Here is a 16,680-nt window from a genome sequence, read left to right as displayed (position 1 = left end):
AGTGTCCAACTTTCTTGGCAAAGATACTTATGTGGTTTGTCATTGCCTTCTCCAGCACATTTTAAAGATGAGGAAAATGAGGCAAACAAGGTTAAGTGACTTGCCCAGAGTCACACATCTAGGAAGTGTCTGAGGCCAGATTTGAACTCAGGAAGAAGAGTCTTCCTGACTCTAAAGAGGATCCCAAACTTATTTGGCCTACTGCCCCTTTTCAAAAAAAAATTATGCAGTGACCCCCTGGTAATCTACTTTCTTTAACCTCTTTAATGGGCTTTTTAAAAAATTTGCGTCATTTCAAAAAATATAAAATATATTTTTTAAATAATGCATCTTAAATTTAATGATTTATTTTAAATTTGTGGGGTTTTTCTTGCATTGAAATTTTGATGACACAGTATGACATCATGTAGCCTTATAGTATTGTGTTTTGTTAAGTCCTTACACACACATATTCCTGTTGAAGCATGCTGGACTTCCTGACAATGCCCAAAAAGCTAACCTGCCAACACTTGCTTGTTCAGACCTGTTAGCAGACTTGACCATTGATTGGTTATAATTTGCACTTTTGTGTATTTATTTGGAAAATAATGTAATCACTATGACTTTAACTCTGTTATACAAAAGATGAAATATACACAAATGGTTTTAAAAACTTTTCTTATCTTTTCTTATGTTTCCATCACTCCCTTATTTTTATTTAATGCCCCCCAATTGCACCCAAGGTTACTTCCCACCCCTAGGGATAGTTCCAGCCCCCCCCCCTTCCCCACTTTGGGAACCTCTGTGAGCCCAGGGCTATATCCATTAGGCCATTCAGCTGCCCTCTCCAAATTACCTTGCCTTTAATTATTTGTATAAATGTCATACCCCACCACCCCTTCCAATATACTTTTGTGAAGCTTAAATAATCACTTAACCTCTGTCTGTAGGCCCTTTTGCTTTAACTAGGAAAGGAGAGGATTGAATTAGGTGAATTCTAAAGCAGTTTCCTGCTCTAACTCTACTGATTCTTTGTCCATAAGCTTCTGGAGAGAAAGGATTTTTTTCCTTTTAGTCTTGGTATTCTCAGGGCCTGGCTCAGCACTCTGCAAATAGTAGATGCTTAATAAATGTCTATTGACGTGAACTGAATGAAAGACTGATCCACCAAGGTCAAAAGTGACCAATCTCTCCCGATTTTCAATAAGAGCACAAGAGAAAGGTCCACCCAAGAAAGAACTTCCCAGTAGGGAGGGGACACTGTAAGGGATGATCAAGGGAGCCTGTGCCATCTCTTTCACTGGGCTGGATGAGTGGGATTCTCTTTGGAGAAAGGCAGATGAGCCAATTCTTAGGCTCATTGACTGTTAAAGGTAGAAGGGAACCCCCCATTTTACAGAAGAGGGAACTGTGACTCTCAGAGCTCACAACAGAGCTGACTTGAAATCTTCAGACTCAAAGTTTCTTCTATTACAGCAATCCATAACAGATCCCCAACACTCCTGACATGCAGAATGGATTGGTCCTTGTAGAAATGCTTGGTCCTTGGGGCAGGATGGGGCAGTAGTAGAGTGGGGGGGGGGGGGAATCTGAATCCTCCCCATATACACACCATCCCTATCCTGGCTGAATAGTCAGGAAATGAAGTGTAGCTCCTCCAGCCTCAAGCTCATTAAATCCCTGTTAATACATCATTCCAGCCTCCCTGGCTGACAAATGCCCAATCCTAGAACAAATGACCTTTAATCATCTGATGGGAGGGGGCAGGGGCAGCTTTATCCTCAGCCTCTGCCTGCCCATCTCAAGGGACAATTTGGAGAAACAAAGGTGGCCATGGTAAGGGGTCTAGGGAAATCAACCAATACGGAGAACTCATGGCAGGTCCACACTCTGTATAGGTTTTGAGTCTATGTTGTGGCTTTTGATCATCTTGTAGATCAAGTCCAAAGGAATGGGCTGAATGATGATGATGTCTTGCATTTATGGGTACATTTTCCCAAGTGCGTTCACACATATCACACACAGACACGGAGAGCCTTCAAACTGAGCTCAGATGAGATGATACAGTCTAGCACGCTATGAGTGCATTTGCCTATTTCTGGTTCAACGTTCATGTTTCAGCCTCTGTATGTTTATGTCTGAGATCAAATGAGATAATATAGGTAAAGTAAGTGTCAATCCTTAAAGCAGTACCTAAATTATAGCTACTATATGTGACTATATTAGTATACGTCTGAGAACGTGCTATCTTTCATCATGCACAAAACTGTAATGGGGTTATTTCTGTAAACGCAAAGAAAACATAATGAAATCTGCCTGGCTTAGGTAGTTTGAATTAAGGGTAAGAAGGTATTTGAATTAGTAGGGAAGGGAAGGAAGGAGTGGGGAGAGAAAAAAGGAAAGGGGGAGGTGAAAAGGAGAGAGAAAAGCTGGGGAGGGAAAAGAAGAGTGTAGGTGAAAAGGAGGAATGATAGAAGATGATGAAGAAAAAGAGGGAGAGAGTAAGAGGAGAAAGGATGGAAGAGAGCCTTGAAGGGGGTGAACACTTTTCCTATTTGTCTACAATACTATTAGGTAAATGGGAGAGGGGAGAGAGAACTCCCAGCTAAGAGCAATCAGGGTGTTTGGAGGAGCTCTGCTGGGTTTTCAGGTGAGAATTATACTAACTGAATGCATGATTGGAACAGAGATGATCTAACTGTGGAGCCTCATGGGGCTTTTCCATGATCTCCCTGACATCTGATTTCTGTCAGATGATATACCAAACTGGACTCTGTAAGACATACAGTAGTTCAATTCTATGAGCATTTATTAAATCCCTACTGTGTACATGGCATTCAGAGCAATCAAATAATATATTTAAGTACCTGTCTTGAGCAGGAGACTGTTTTGAGTGCTAAGAGGATACAAAGTTTAGACACAGTACATCCTTACCTTTAGAGAGCTTATAGTCTAGTGAAGGATGTGACCTGTAAAATAAATATGATATAATACATGTCTATTAGCAAGGAGAAAACAAAATTCTGTGGGAGGTACAGAGCTGGAGGGGCTGGGGAAAAGGTCAGTCCAGGCTTCATAGAGAAAAGGGTATCTGAGTTGAACTTTAAAGGACAAGAATTTACTAGGTATTCTAGGCAGAGTGCAGAGATAAATTTTCACCTGTGTTTTTTTTGTTTTTTTTTTTAATCTAGCTCAGTTTGGCTGGAACTTGGAGTATATGAATAGTTACTCCACCTACTGAAATAATAAGATTGTGCTGAGGGCCTTCAAAGAAAGATTGGGTTAGAACTTTACTCAGGAGACCAAAGGGAGATCTTGCTGACTTCTGAGTGGAAGAGTGAGCAACTGTAACTAGAGCTACAGCTGTGTGACCTTCGGCAAGTCATTTAACTTCTTTGGGCCTGTTGTCTCATCTATAAAAGGAGAGGCAGCATGGAATTGTTGATAGAGAGTCTGGGAAAACATACTAATTGTGTGATCTTGGGCCTTTCTCTGTCCAAGAGAATTTTCTAACACTGTTAAGTATAGGCTGTTGATCTCCAGCGGTTCTCAGGGTGATGAAAAAAAACTGTAGACCTTCCCACAGTACTCCCCACCCCCCCACTCCGTACCCCTGCCCCAAAATGAGGGCCTTGAGCTAGATGATCTATGAAATACTTTTCAGTCTTAAGCAAAAGACTGGCTGGAATCCTTTAGGTCAGGAGGCTGCTTAGGAGGTTACACCCTCCTCTGTGAAGCCTTCCTTGACCATCTCAGCCCTCAGGGATCCTTCCTTCCTAGGATCTCATCATTTATTTCCATTCCTGTTCAAGGCATTGCTGTTTAGTTTCAAAGCTTGTCAATTTTGCTTCCCTCTGCAGTGGAAAGAACCCAGCATTTATAAGACCTGAATGCTCCCCTCCTTGCTAACTGTGTGACTTCAGCCAGGCATGTCACTTGAACTTTCTCTGCCTCAGTTTCTTCATCTGTAAAATGGTGCTAAAAAAAATCCAGAGTTAGTTGTGAGAACCGAATAAAATATATATATATATGTATGTATGCAAAAGGACTGTGGAAGCACCAAATGGGATACAAATGTCAGCTATTATTATCATATTAGCATTTAATGAATATTTATTGAATGCCTAAAGGATACTAATCAGGGGGAAAAGGTTCGCCTCTCAGAAAACAGTTTCATTTGCTCAAGTTGGGTAGAGTACAGAGGGCGTGCTTTGGGATGGAATGGGGTTTTCGAATTTCCATTTCATCACCTGACCCTTTGCCCGCACTCCAGCCCAGGAAGCCTGCTCAGATCCCGGCAGACCTTGGGCAGGAGGTCCACGGGGAAAACCCAGTGGCCTGGGATCAGCCACACCCTACCCACTCGTGCCTAGCCCTATGCGCAGGGGTCAGCCCTCAGCCCTTCCTTGGCCTTTTCCCCCAAATCTATTCCTATTTAAACGCCCCCCCTTACTTTCGTGATCTTTCTCCAACGCTCCCCTTCCTTGTCCCCCAACTCTGGCTTCGAAGGCCCCATATGGGAAGGGGGAGGGGAGAGAGGAAAAAGGGACGCGCTGGGGCGCTCCTGGGGAGAGAAACCAGGACAACTCTCCACGCACCATTGGCCACTCGCCTTCTTCCCCCTCTCCTCCGGGCTAATTTATCTTAGAGGAGAAGGAGGGGGAGGGAGGGAAGGGGGAGGGGCTGGGAGAGCCCTGGGGAGGTGGGGGTGGGGGATAGAGGTTAGGAAAGGAGAGAAGAAAGGAGGATCGGAAAGGAAGAAGAGACTAAGGGGAGGGAGCAGGGAGGGCGGAGAGAAGGGGGGAAGGGAAGGAGTGCAGGGAAGCGAGGGGACAGGGAAAGGAAGGAGGGCTGGAAGGAGTTGGGGGAGGGAGGGAGGGGTAAAGGTAAGGGGGAGGGGCAGGGAAAGGGGCGGGAGCCGAGGGGGCCGGGGCGGGGAGGAGGCGGGGGAGGGGCGGGGGAGGGGCGGGGGAGGGGGTCCTGCCCGAGGGGGGAGCCAGGGCCGCCCCTTGTCCGGCCACCCCCACTGCCCAGTCCCGCTCCCAGCCGCGGCAGCGGCAGCGGCAGCAGCGTCCCCAGGATGGTCAGCGTCGCGGCCGGTCGGCCCGCCGCCGCCGCCGCCCCCCCGCTCCCGCCCGCAGCCCCCGGCCCGCGCCTCTGCTCCCGGCCCGGCCCCGGTACCGGACGCCCCCCCGGCCCTCGCACGCTCACCTAGAACTGGGGCCGGGATGCCGAGGTACGCGCGGGCCGGGGGCGGGGGCTGCGGGCCGGGGTCGGGGCAGGGGCAGCCGGCGAGGAGTGTGCGATCGGTCGGGGCGGGGAGTCCGGAAGGATTGTCCGAGAGCCGGACCCTGGCGGGGCCGGGTTGGGGTGGGTGAACTAGGGCCGAGCCGGGACGGGGTCGGGAGGGCAGAGAAGGCCAGTGCTGGTGCTTGGGAGCCCAGGGTCAGCTACTCCGGGGAAGGCAGTCCCCACGCTGGGACGCCCCCGGGCGCTCCCCTTCTCAGTAGGGTCCGCCGCTGCACCCTTGACTTGCAGCTGGCTCTGGGGAGGAGCCTGCCAAGGTTTGGGAGCCGCCGGACGGGCTACGATCTTTGGGGTCGTGGGTCAGAAGGAGCCGCCGGGGCTGTAGGAGCTGAGGGGCCGGCCCTCTGGCCCCTCCCACCCCGGTCAGGTCTTTGTCCAGAGGCCTCTGTGTGCGTGTGTGTGCGTGTGTGTGTGTGTGTGTGTGTGTGTGTGTGTGTGTGTGTGTGTGTGTGTGTGTGTGTGTGTGTGTGTGTTGTATGGGGGGGGGCGTTGTCGGAGCAGGATAGGTTCTCAATCCACCCCCTCCCCAAGTGACAGGAGAGTAAGGGCAGACACTATCTGGCACAGTTCAACCCTGCCCCCACTGCCTAAAGGACTCCCCAACCCCTCCTGGCTCCTGCCTGGTGCCCCTCGGACATTTGGAGTCTGCTGGTTCTTTGCAGTTCATTTCCTCCCTCCTGGCCCCAGACTCCAGGCTCCAGAGGGAGCAGGGTATTTATAATAAGAGCAGAAGATTCCTCTTTTTTCCCAGTCCTCTTCTGCACCAAAGGAAATATCAGACGAGGCTCCTAGACTCCTAGGGTTTCTCTGGACACCCAATGACATGCCAGGAGAGCCCTTGAGATGTGTTCTGCTTCCTCTAGGTTAGAGCCCTGGAGGTGACTACTTCAAAACCACCAAATATTAGACATGGAAGGCGGTAGAGTTAGGGTTAGAAGGCACCTTAGAAATCCTCTAGCCACCAGAGCCTTTCATTATACAAACCAGAAAAATGAGCTGCAGAAGAGAGGAAGGTGATTTGCCAAGTTAATACATGGCAGAGGCAAATTTCAAAGCCAGGTCCTTTGACTCTTGGGCAGGGAAACAGGAGGCAACAGTAGCTAGAGAACTGTACTGGGAGTCAGAAGGCCCTCGATTTGAATCTAACTTCACATACTAGCTCTGTGACCCTGGGCAACTCAGTTTCCTCATTGGAAAAATTACCCCCATGTCACAGCTGTGAGGATGAAATGACATAGTATAGGTAAAGTGCTATGAAAAGGGGAACTATTATTGTTGGGCCTTGGAGGTCATGTAGTCCAACCCCCTCATTTTACATGGATCAGTTTTGATCAGAAAGGTCACTTTGTCTCCACCCCACCCCCATCTGGCCAAAGGGCAGAAAACTCTTACCCCTCTCCTTGTATCCTGGACCCCATTTTTAGGATCTTTCCGGATCCTTATTCTCTCCCCCTAGCTAAGGAGAGGGCTTGGGAAATGAGAGAAAAGAAGAGGAGAAGAGAGGAAGGGGAGGGCCTGGGGGAAGCTGGGCCCAGGCTGCTGGGGTGGGTGGGCTGTTACTGGGATGGTCACTAAATCAGGATTAGGCTGCGGGGCTGTCAGGCTGCCTGTGCCTGTCTCCATAGAGACCTAATTTGGAGGAGAATAGAGGACGGAAGAATGTTTGTGTTGTGTTTTGCTGCGACCGGTGGCCAATGACTCGGCTAGGGATTGTTGTCCCAGGCAGGGACTGGAGGGGCTGCCTTGTCCCAAGACCAGTGCCGGGACAGAGGGAGGAGGTGGATAGGGAGGGGAAAGAGGATTGAGCACAAGGCACAGGGGCTGGTGGCTACAGGGTGGAATCCTGTTAAAATTTCCCTGACACATCTAGAAAAAAAATATATTCTCAGATGTGGATTCCTATGTGCCTGTATCTGAACCCTGCCTCTCTCCTTGCCCACTATCCCCAAAACCTTTACTACATATGAGGAGGGGTTGGGGGAAGAGGAGCTAGAAGGCTAGCGCCTCAGGCCACAATTAGTTACAGTTTCCTGTGGCTGGAGGGGGGGACCGACAGAAGTAATTCCCTGTTGGGGGAGGAAGGGAAAAGGAAAGAGAGATAACTGCCAGGGGTTCTGAATGAAAACTACTGGTGTCCACTAGATACTGGAGATGAACTGGCCCTAGTGGCCCTGCTGGGGATCTGAATTAAAGAGGCAGGGAACTCTCCTAGAAAATAATCTTTTCCTCTTACAGAAAGTATTCAAATGGGCCTTAGGAGCTACTTTGCCTGTAATATCCCATACCCACTGGAAAGGACAGGAAAGAAAAGAGACAGAAAAATGATGCTTTCCCCTCAAATGCCAAAAGTCTTTCCCAGAAGCCTCAGTGACAGCCTCCATATATTCCACCTCAGGAGTTATTTCCTATGAATTTAGCTCTGCCTTGCTATTATATATGAAGCAGCGTCAGACACCTTCTCCCTACCCCCTCTCCAGTGAGAAAGACCAAATCTCCCATGATGCCAGGCCAGTTAGATAGAGGTTGGGAGTGGTGTGGGGGGTGGAGCAGGGATCTGGAGTTACCGATATGTGTGCCCCTGCCTAGAATGTATGTAAGTAGGGACTTGACGACCTGGGTTGTGAGGCTATGAATTATCACTAGGATATGGAGTCTCACTAGACTAGGTGACGTGATAACAATAACATTTGTAATATGGTGCTTTAAGTTTTGCCACATATTTCTTCACAACTCTTTGAGGAAGGTAGTGCAATTAATATTAACCTTGTTTTACACATGAGGAAACTGAGGCTCAAAAGTCTCAGAGATAGCAAGTGTTGGAATTAGGATTAAAAGCTGTCTATACCTATCTGTCTGTCTGTCTGTCTCTCTATCTGGTCTCATATCCCAGTGCTCTGCCTATATGTCAGTCTATCAAGCAAGCATTTATTAAGCACTCACTCTATGATAGGCACTGTGCTAAGTGACGGAAACACAACTGCAATAATTTCCTGCTTTCAAGGAGGAGACAACATATATATTTTTGTGGAACTTAGTTTTAAGGTCAGTCACGCTCACGTGTAGCCTATGCAGAGTGGCCATTACTATACCTCACATTTGACTTGTTACTCCTAGTCATTCTCATTTTCTTGCATTTTAAGGAAATTGGGGGGCATGTTTATATATTTCTTTATTAATTATGAAAATCTTAGCCTCATTAATTAAGTAATCAGTTCTGAATTCCAGTGCCAACATTTTTATTTAATAAACTAAAGAAACTTATTTTCTCGTAAACCATTGCTTATCTCTCAATATGTCTCAAACCCCTACTCTGTTGGGCTTAAATGAATATCAGTTGCCAACCATGTAATTTATTAACAATGTAACCAAAATAACACAAAGACATAATTATCTGCAATGTTTTAGCTATGAGGAAGTTTGTAGCTAGTGTTATTTCTTAACCATTGTTGTTATTCTTGCCTTCACTTCTAGATCGCAGTCTCACTGTTCTGTCCCAAGAAAATCCAAAGTATTTTAAGAATCCTCTTCTTATTTATTTTACAATATAAGAACTAAATTCAGTCCTCTCCGGAAATCAGTACTTTCTCTCTGTTCTTTCCGTCTCTCTCCAGGTATGGCAGGTAACTTCAGAATGACAGTTAATCTTGGTGTCTTCTCAAAGATGGTAGTCAAACCTTAAACTCACTACAGATGACAACTAAAACTCCGTCTCTCTATAGATGATACTCAAACTCTTCTTCAGAGTCTGTATGGTCCAAAGTTAAAACATATACTTACCACTGACTTCTCAAGGAATGAAAGTTCAGTATCGTTGTTCTAAGATTCCAATACCTGTTAAAGATACAGAAACAGTAGCTATTATTTTTGTGAAGGACTTTGTGAAGGAGCTAGTGTTTATTCTCCACATCGTCAAAACTTTTTTAGTCCCCTGAAAAATCATTTGGGGTATATCAAATATCTTTAATATTAGACACAAATGATACAAATATAATGCAAAGCACCACTTGATAAGTTGTTTCAGATAAGGAGAAAAACTGTACACTACCATTAATAATAATAATAAAATACTACTTTAAAATGACATACTAGTAATTATAATAATAATCACAATAATATATTCATAACACTGTATACATAAAAGTATAGAGTAACACAGTATATAATTTATCAACAGGAACTACATCTGACTCCATGACTATCTGCTTCTTCTTTTTCTATAACATTATAAGTTCCGTTTAGCCAGAAGTCAAATGGTGATGGTTCTTTTGTGATCTGCTTACCTTTCTATATGAATACTTGAACTTTGATACTACCTTTCCTTATATTTAAGCTTAGTACTTGGTTCTTTTTCCTCTAAGCCTCCACCTTAGAGCTCTCTATAAATGAAGTTTTAGCCAGGGAAGTGACTGCCTAACCTCCCTTCCCCTACTTTGTCTAAACTGGGTTTGAACTTTGTCTGAACCTCCTTAGTCTATACCAAGGTTGTTGTATTTCTGGACATGGTGTCAAGCTCACTGGAAGCATATCTTTCTGAGCCATTTTCTAACTCAGAAAATCTAGTTATAATTGATGGACAGTCTCAAACACCTCTTAGTTGCTCATCCTTACTTACTTCTAGATCCTCAGGGAGTCCAACTGACTCTAAACCATCTAGGCAATAGATGGTTTAAATGAATTGTATTATATAGAACCTCCTCTACTTTCTTTTTTTAAAATTTATTTATTTATTTTAGTTTTCAGCATTCATTTCTACAAGATTTTGAGTTTCAAATTTCTTCCCATCTCTCCCCTCCTGTCACCCCAAGACACCTTGCATTCTCCTCCACTACTTTCTAGTATTATTCTATTCACTGGCAAGTTACCCAGTCTCTCAGCAACTTGAAAGCATTAGCCATCTCTACATGTCCTATTTGTGGTAGATTCCTTGAATCCCAAGGTTTCTCAGCAAAGCCCTGTCACCTGCTGTAGTTCTTGATAACAAACTTGGACATCGTACCTTTGTTTATTTCTGAAAGAATTCTTTTAAGCTGAGGTCATAGCCAGTTGGTAAAAGTTCTTCAGCTTCTGTCAACCGAGATAAGTATTGTTTGTGAGTGACTATATCTGTTTCAGTTTCTGAAACTCTAAATCATATCAATAGGTATGCATGATTTATGGCCAGGCATGAGTAAATATGTTATAAAACCTATGGTATAATTTCTAATGGAGTTATACTAATAAACTAAAAATACAATATGTTGACCCCACTGAACTTTGTGTTCAGCCTTCAGAATGTTCTTCATATGTCCATCAACATTTGGTTGAAACCTTCAGATTGTGGGTCTCATCGAGGATGGCAATGTACAATTCTCAGTTACCTGCCCAAAGCTGGCATTTCTTTAAATAACTTGATTTCAAAGACTCTTCTTTGGTCAAAGTGAATCCTGGCAGCAAATCCATACGTTGAAAGATACTTCTTCCACATTACTTTAGCAACTATGGGGTTTCTAGTTGGGTATGCCTTTTCCTATCTAGAGAAATGATCAATCCAAAATATGGCTTATGTTCTTCCTATCTCCTTCCAGTGATGAAATGTCAATACAGACAAATTCCAAAGGTTTGCTAGTGCTTATATTCTACAAAAATGCTGCATGACTTGGCAATACTTTTCTTTGTAGTCAGCCATCTTGGGCCAATAAAATCTGTTATGTACTGGCTCTGAATCCTCTACTGACCAAAGTTACTGTGTGGTAATTATTTCATTTTCAAGGAAATAATATTTGTATAGGGCATAGCACAGTGCCTGGCACATAGTAGGCTTCAGTAAATGCTTGTTCCCTTCATGGCTATAATAAGAAATGCTCAGTATGGCACCAACTACTTCCCCATGTCCCATGTGTAGCAACAGTGACAATCTCTGTACAACTTCAACTTTTGCCATCTTTGCATCAATGGAATGGTTTCTGAGGACTGGAACTCAAGCTTTTAAGTATCATTGCCTTACTTCTTAGCTTGTATTACTTCTCACAGTCCATCATCAACCATCCAATCTCTCTTCTACTCATTCAGACAACCAAGTCACAAAGAGGTTGGTTTAACGAACCAAGGCTCAGATGATCTGCTGACATTCTGTCTAATGGAAGTTGTAGACTCCCAGATAACACTTCCATTTGGTCATGACCTGACTCCTTAGGTACGACATCTAGCTTTCACTTCCTCTTTAGAAATTACTATGGTTTTTGTGTCACATGGCCTTCAAGACAGAACAACAATATCCACATTAATTTTCCCAGGCTGGTGGCATATGCTCAGTTCAAAATTGGCCACCATTGCTACCATCCTCTGGTGAACAGCAACTAACTTGCTACTAGTCAAAATATATCTGTATATTTTTGTCAATTTACATTTGATATTTAGCTCCATGTACATAATCTTTGAATTTTTCATTGACCGTCCATTTCATTTTTTGAGGGATAGAGTTTCTCAAGTTTGTTGGAAAGAAGTCAAAAATAAGTATTAATCAGCTCCTTTTGGTCTTTTGGAATTTATTTGGAATTTATTCCAAAAGTAGGCTGGGTAACTTGCAGGCTGGACAAACTTCCAAAGTCCAGGAGTTTCAACATTTCTTTGGTATCAGGGTCCACTTCAGTGATCTCCTGATCCAAAGCTGAGACCTTAGGGATATAGTTACCTCTCCTTTCTCTTTTCTTCTTCTAGCAGTTTGATAGAGATATCTCTCACAGGACCTCTCTGGATCTACTTCATAGATGAATAACATATCTTGTGGCAGAACTTCTGGCTGGGGGTGATGGCCATCTCCTAGCACAGGTACTTGTGGGTGTGGAAGTCATTGCCCAGACAGGTGTAGTACTTTTCTATGATAGCCCATGGCACCATCTTCATGGTTTTGGTCGGAGCATGATCCATGTTGGCTCTGGGGGAAGGTAGTGGTGATGAAGGGAGGACAGTTCACTTCAAAGAAGAAATCCAACTTATCTACAGAACTGTTAGTCTGAACTGTCACCAAGTGATTTAGTGCACGGGCATATGGTTTAATGCATAGGACAGTGGACTTGGATTCAGGAAGACCTGAGTTCAAGTCTTGCCTGTGTCTTAGTTTCCTTATCTCTGCTGAAGGCAAATGATTTCCAATGATATCCCTCTTGGTTTAACACTGCTCCCAAGCTTTCCAGGGTAGTGTATGACAAAAGTCTTGTCTGGATATTCATAAGCTATCTCTGGTGCACTTTATATTCAAGATTTTAAAAGTTTGTTCACATTTACCTAATGATCTATAAATTACTTCACGAAGTTTAGAGTTATTAAGGGTAGGACTGATTCAAGCCATTACCTTGTTAGTTCAAGTTTGAAGCTGGATCAAGATGAGGACATTGAACAGTTAATAAAAGAAGATTTCCTTAGGCCTAATACAGAAAGAATATTCAACAAAAGTACAGTAACACTCAGCCCACACAGATATAGGCCCCTTTCATCTCCATATAGAAACCTGTCAAATCATCAAGACCTAGTCTGGTGATTCACATGGTCTTGGGACATCCACCAAGGCTGAAAGACCCCCCCCATCCCATGAAGATGGGACTTTTTATATGCTCCTGGGTGACCAGCAAGCCACATCCATACAGCCAAAGGCTCTCCAGAACCTGTATCCAAGGACATGGCTTGAGCCTTCCCCCTTCTCCAGCAACCTCCCCAACCTAGGCTAATCAAGTCCTCGCCTTTGTTACCTCTTTGGGAAGAAAATTAGCCTTAACCCATATTCCTAAAGGGAACCAGAGCCCAGGCACACTTATTAATTAATTTTGAGCTTCAAACCCAGTTTATCAAATATTATGTATTTAATAAACTAAAAAAAATCTCTTTTCCCGTAAGAAGTTTCTCATCTTTCGCTATATCTCAAACCTCTACTTTCCGAGGCTTCAATAAACCCCAGTGACAATTGATTAGCATTGTAATGAATATTAACACGAAGAAAGATTATTCACAGTGTTTTACCTGTGAAGATTATAGCCAGTCACCCTCCACTTCTCACTTGTGACATCCAGGCCATTCATGGTTTCCCAAAGTCTCTCAAAAAGCCTTTTCTTATTTACTCACAAGAAAGAGCTAAATTTACTTCTCTCGGAGAATCAGGGTTTTTTTTCCTCTCCATTTTCAGAGTCTTTCCAACTGCAAAGAGGTAACTCTTCAGAATAACAATCTTTTTGTCTCTTCGTTGATCATGATTAAAACTCTTGATCTCCCCACAGACTCCTCATAAGTCAAAGTGAAAACTCCTGGGTACATACTTTCACTCATCACTGACTATTTAAAAAAATTATTTTATTTGTTTTCAGTGTTCTACAATCACTTTCATATGTCTTAGATTTTTTCCCCTCCTCTTCCTCCTTCCCCCCATCCTCCCCACTCCCTCCCCAAGATGGTGTGCAATCTTATATAGGTTCTACACATACATTCATATTAAACACATTTTCACCTTAGTCATGTTGAATAGAAGAATTAAATGGATGGGAGAAACCATAAAGCAAAACAAAACATAATACAAAAAAAAATGATCTGCTTCATTCTATGATCCAATTCCATTGTTCTTTCTCTGGATGCATCACTGACTTTTCAATGGGAGTTTAAGCTGTCACTGCAAGATTCCAAAGTCTTAAAGATATGGTAATGGTATAGCCTCTATGAAAGAGACTGTTGACACTGGTGGTACCTAACCCTATATCAAAGATACACATTAAGTACATGCAGGAAAAGTACAAAATTAATGCAAGGAAGCTAGGACACTAGCATCTGGAGTGATTAGGTAAAGATCTTTTGTAGAAGATGCTGCTTGAACTGTCTTAGAGAAAGTGAGATAGTGTAAAAGGTGGTCAGATTTGGCAATTGAGAGATCACTGAAAACTTTGGAAAGAACAGTTTTAGTTGAGTGATCAGGTCAGAAGTCAGGCTGCAAAAAATTGGGTGAATTTGAGGCAGGAAAGGAGGAAATAATTGTTGACAGCTTTTTTTCTAGAAATTTGGCTAAGAAGGAGGTGAGGTATAGGATAATGGTTTGAGGGAATAGTTGGGCTTAGGAAAGGTTTTTAGTTTTTCTTAAGGATGAGGGAGACATTAGGTAGTACTGAAGGGAACTAGATAGAGAGAGACATGATTTGAGGTGGGGGATGACTGAGGGAGGGATCTCCTGGAGAATACAAGAGGAAACAGATCAAGGTTACATGTATCAAATCAGATCATCAGGTCAAATGAGATCATTTTTGTAAAGTGCTTAGCTCAGTGCTTGTCACATAATAGAGTCTATATTGTATTTCTTTTTGTCTCCTGTTTTAAAGAGAAGGAGCATCTAATTATCAAAGAGCAGAGTGAAGGAGGAGAGAGTGAAGGGTGATGTCTAGGAGTTTTGAGATAAAGAAGAAAAAAGAGGGAGCTTTGTATAGTTTGTATTTTCTGGGTAAAGTATAATATGAAATAAGCATTTATTAAGTACTTCCTGTGTACCTGACACTGTGCTAAGCTCTGGGAATGCAAAGAAAGGCAAAAGCCAGTCCTCATCACGGATCTCACACCCTAATGGAGGAGACAGCATGTAAGACAAGATATATACAAGATCAATTGGATACAGTCAACAGAGGGAAGGCACCAGAATTAAGGGGGACCAAGATATAGGATTTTAGCTGGGACTTTTGAAGAAAGCAGGGAAACCAAGTGGTTGGAGAGCATTCCAGGCATGGGGGAACAGCCAGTGAAAATGCCAAGAGTTAATTGATGGAGGTGGTGCCCTCAGCTGAGAGAGTGGAGGAAGAGGGAGCCTTGGGGAGAGAAGAGAAGACTTGCAATAGCCTGTGTGAGGAGTGGGATAGAGAATGAGTTAGGGAGGAGCAAAAGGACTGTTTAGCTGCATTGTGGGCCCTGTGGAGGTTACATAACAAATCTGTCTTGGATCGAGGTGCCTCTGGCCTGTTTAGCAGTTCCTGAGTAGGAGGGGAAAAGTAGATGGAGGGAATAATAATAAAGGATTGGCATTTGGCGAGGCACAAGATGCAGCATGGTTTAATGCATAGGGCACTGGACTTGGATTCAAGCCTTGCCTCGTATATTTGCTAGCTGTTTGTCCCAGGGAAAGTCACTTGCACTCTTTGTATCTTAATTTCCTCATCTGTAAAATACTGAGATTGATTTTTAAGGTCGCTTCCAGCTTTAAGTCCTGTGTGATGTGGGGGATGGGGAGGGACTTCCTGTGCTGAGTGACAAGCCATGTTATATGTGGGAGGGAGCTGGCAGCTCAGATACCTTCTGGGTAAGATAATTTAAGATAATTTAACAAAGATAATTTAACTAATTTGGACACTGGAATTTGGAGGAGGGCATGATAACCTCATTACTGCTCAGAAGGATTGGGTGAGGGTGGCATGAGTACACGGAAAGAGGAGTCACATCCTGGAGAATCCCAAACCAGAACTGATCTCAAAGTACTTTCTCTGTCGCTTTGGAATGCTCCGGAGGATCTTCTTGTTTCTGCAGCTCCCTGGCTGTCGCCTGGGTCCAGGCCAGTATTCAAACAAATTTGCAATGCCTAGAGGAAACTGAGGGGAAGAGCCCCAGAGCCTGGAAGAGAGGAAAGGTTATCTTTTGCTTTTCAAAAACATTGTTGTCCTTTAGTTCTTAATTCCTAAATAATCCTATGGGATAGACAGGACTGGAATTAAATTAATTAATTAAGTTAAAACTAAGAATTGTCTTAGTTTTACAGATGAGGCTCACAGGAATGAAAAATGACTTGCCCAAGGCCTCACCACTCTTTAGACAGTAGGGATGCCAATCCAGGTCCCTTCACCTAGTTCTTCCCATGTTGCCTTTCTCAATTCAGTAGGTTGCAGACCCATCCCCCTCCCTAAATTCATTTAAATAAATATTTATTAAACCCCCTGCTTTGTGCTCTCTGGGGATACAAAGACAAACACCCACACATAAAAAGGAGACAATTCTTCCCCTCTAAAAATTGAGCAAAATGTACTGGAAGGTTTGCATCTAGTTCAAAATCTACCTCTCATACTTGAGTGCATTACCTTGGGCTAGTTACCTAACCTCCCTGAGTTGCAATTTCCTCTTCTGGTGGTGATGAGGATCTTAGACATAGGACTGGAAGGAATGTCAGAGGCCCTTCACCTGAGGCCCTACCCTGAAGTCTTACAGGTAGTAAACATCTAGGATGAAATTTGAACTCAACTCCACTAACTCAAGAGCCATTATGCTTTTGTTTTAAAAGCATTTTAAAATTACTTTTTTTAATGATCAAACATTCATTTTTTTCTCCCACCTACAGAAAAGGAAGAAAGGAAGGAAGGATTCAAGGTGAGAGAGATAAAGAAAGAGGAGAGAAAGAGAGAGAATGAGAGA

General features: G+C 43.6%; 1 protein-coding gene and 1 long non-coding RNA gene across 2 annotated transcripts in view; one reads left to right on the top strand and one right to left on the bottom strand.

The window, feature by feature from the left end:
- Positions 1–551: 551 nt before the first annotated feature.
- LOC140534081 (uncharacterized) lies at positions 552–5,634 on the bottom strand. The gene is made up of 3 exons (XR_011977162.1): positions 5,191–5,634; positions 2,914–2,948; positions 552–2,117 (listed from the first exon to the last, which is right to left on the bottom strand). It is a non-coding gene; the product is annotated as an uncharacterized lncRNA (long non-coding RNA).
- FIGNL2 (fidgetin like 2) overlaps positions 4,995–16,680 on the top strand; it is a 46,981-nt gene continuing 35,295 nt past the window's right edge. The window contains exon 1 of the mRNA XM_072654717.1: positions 4,995–5,215. The gene's annotated coding sequence lies outside the window, so the exon portion shown is untranslated. The remainder of the gene's footprint in view (positions 5,216–16,680) is intronic.

The sequence above is a fragment of the Notamacropus eugenii genome, chromosome 3 (assembly GCF_028372415.1).
Source record: "Notamacropus eugenii isolate mMacEug1 chromosome 3, mMacEug1.pri_v2, whole genome shotgun sequence".
Taxonomy (NCBI): Eukaryota; Metazoa; Chordata; class Mammalia; order Diprotodontia; family Macropodidae; genus Notamacropus; species Notamacropus eugenii.
Note: the sequence above shows the minus strand (reverse complement) of the source record. Positions and strands in the feature narration are given on the sequence as shown.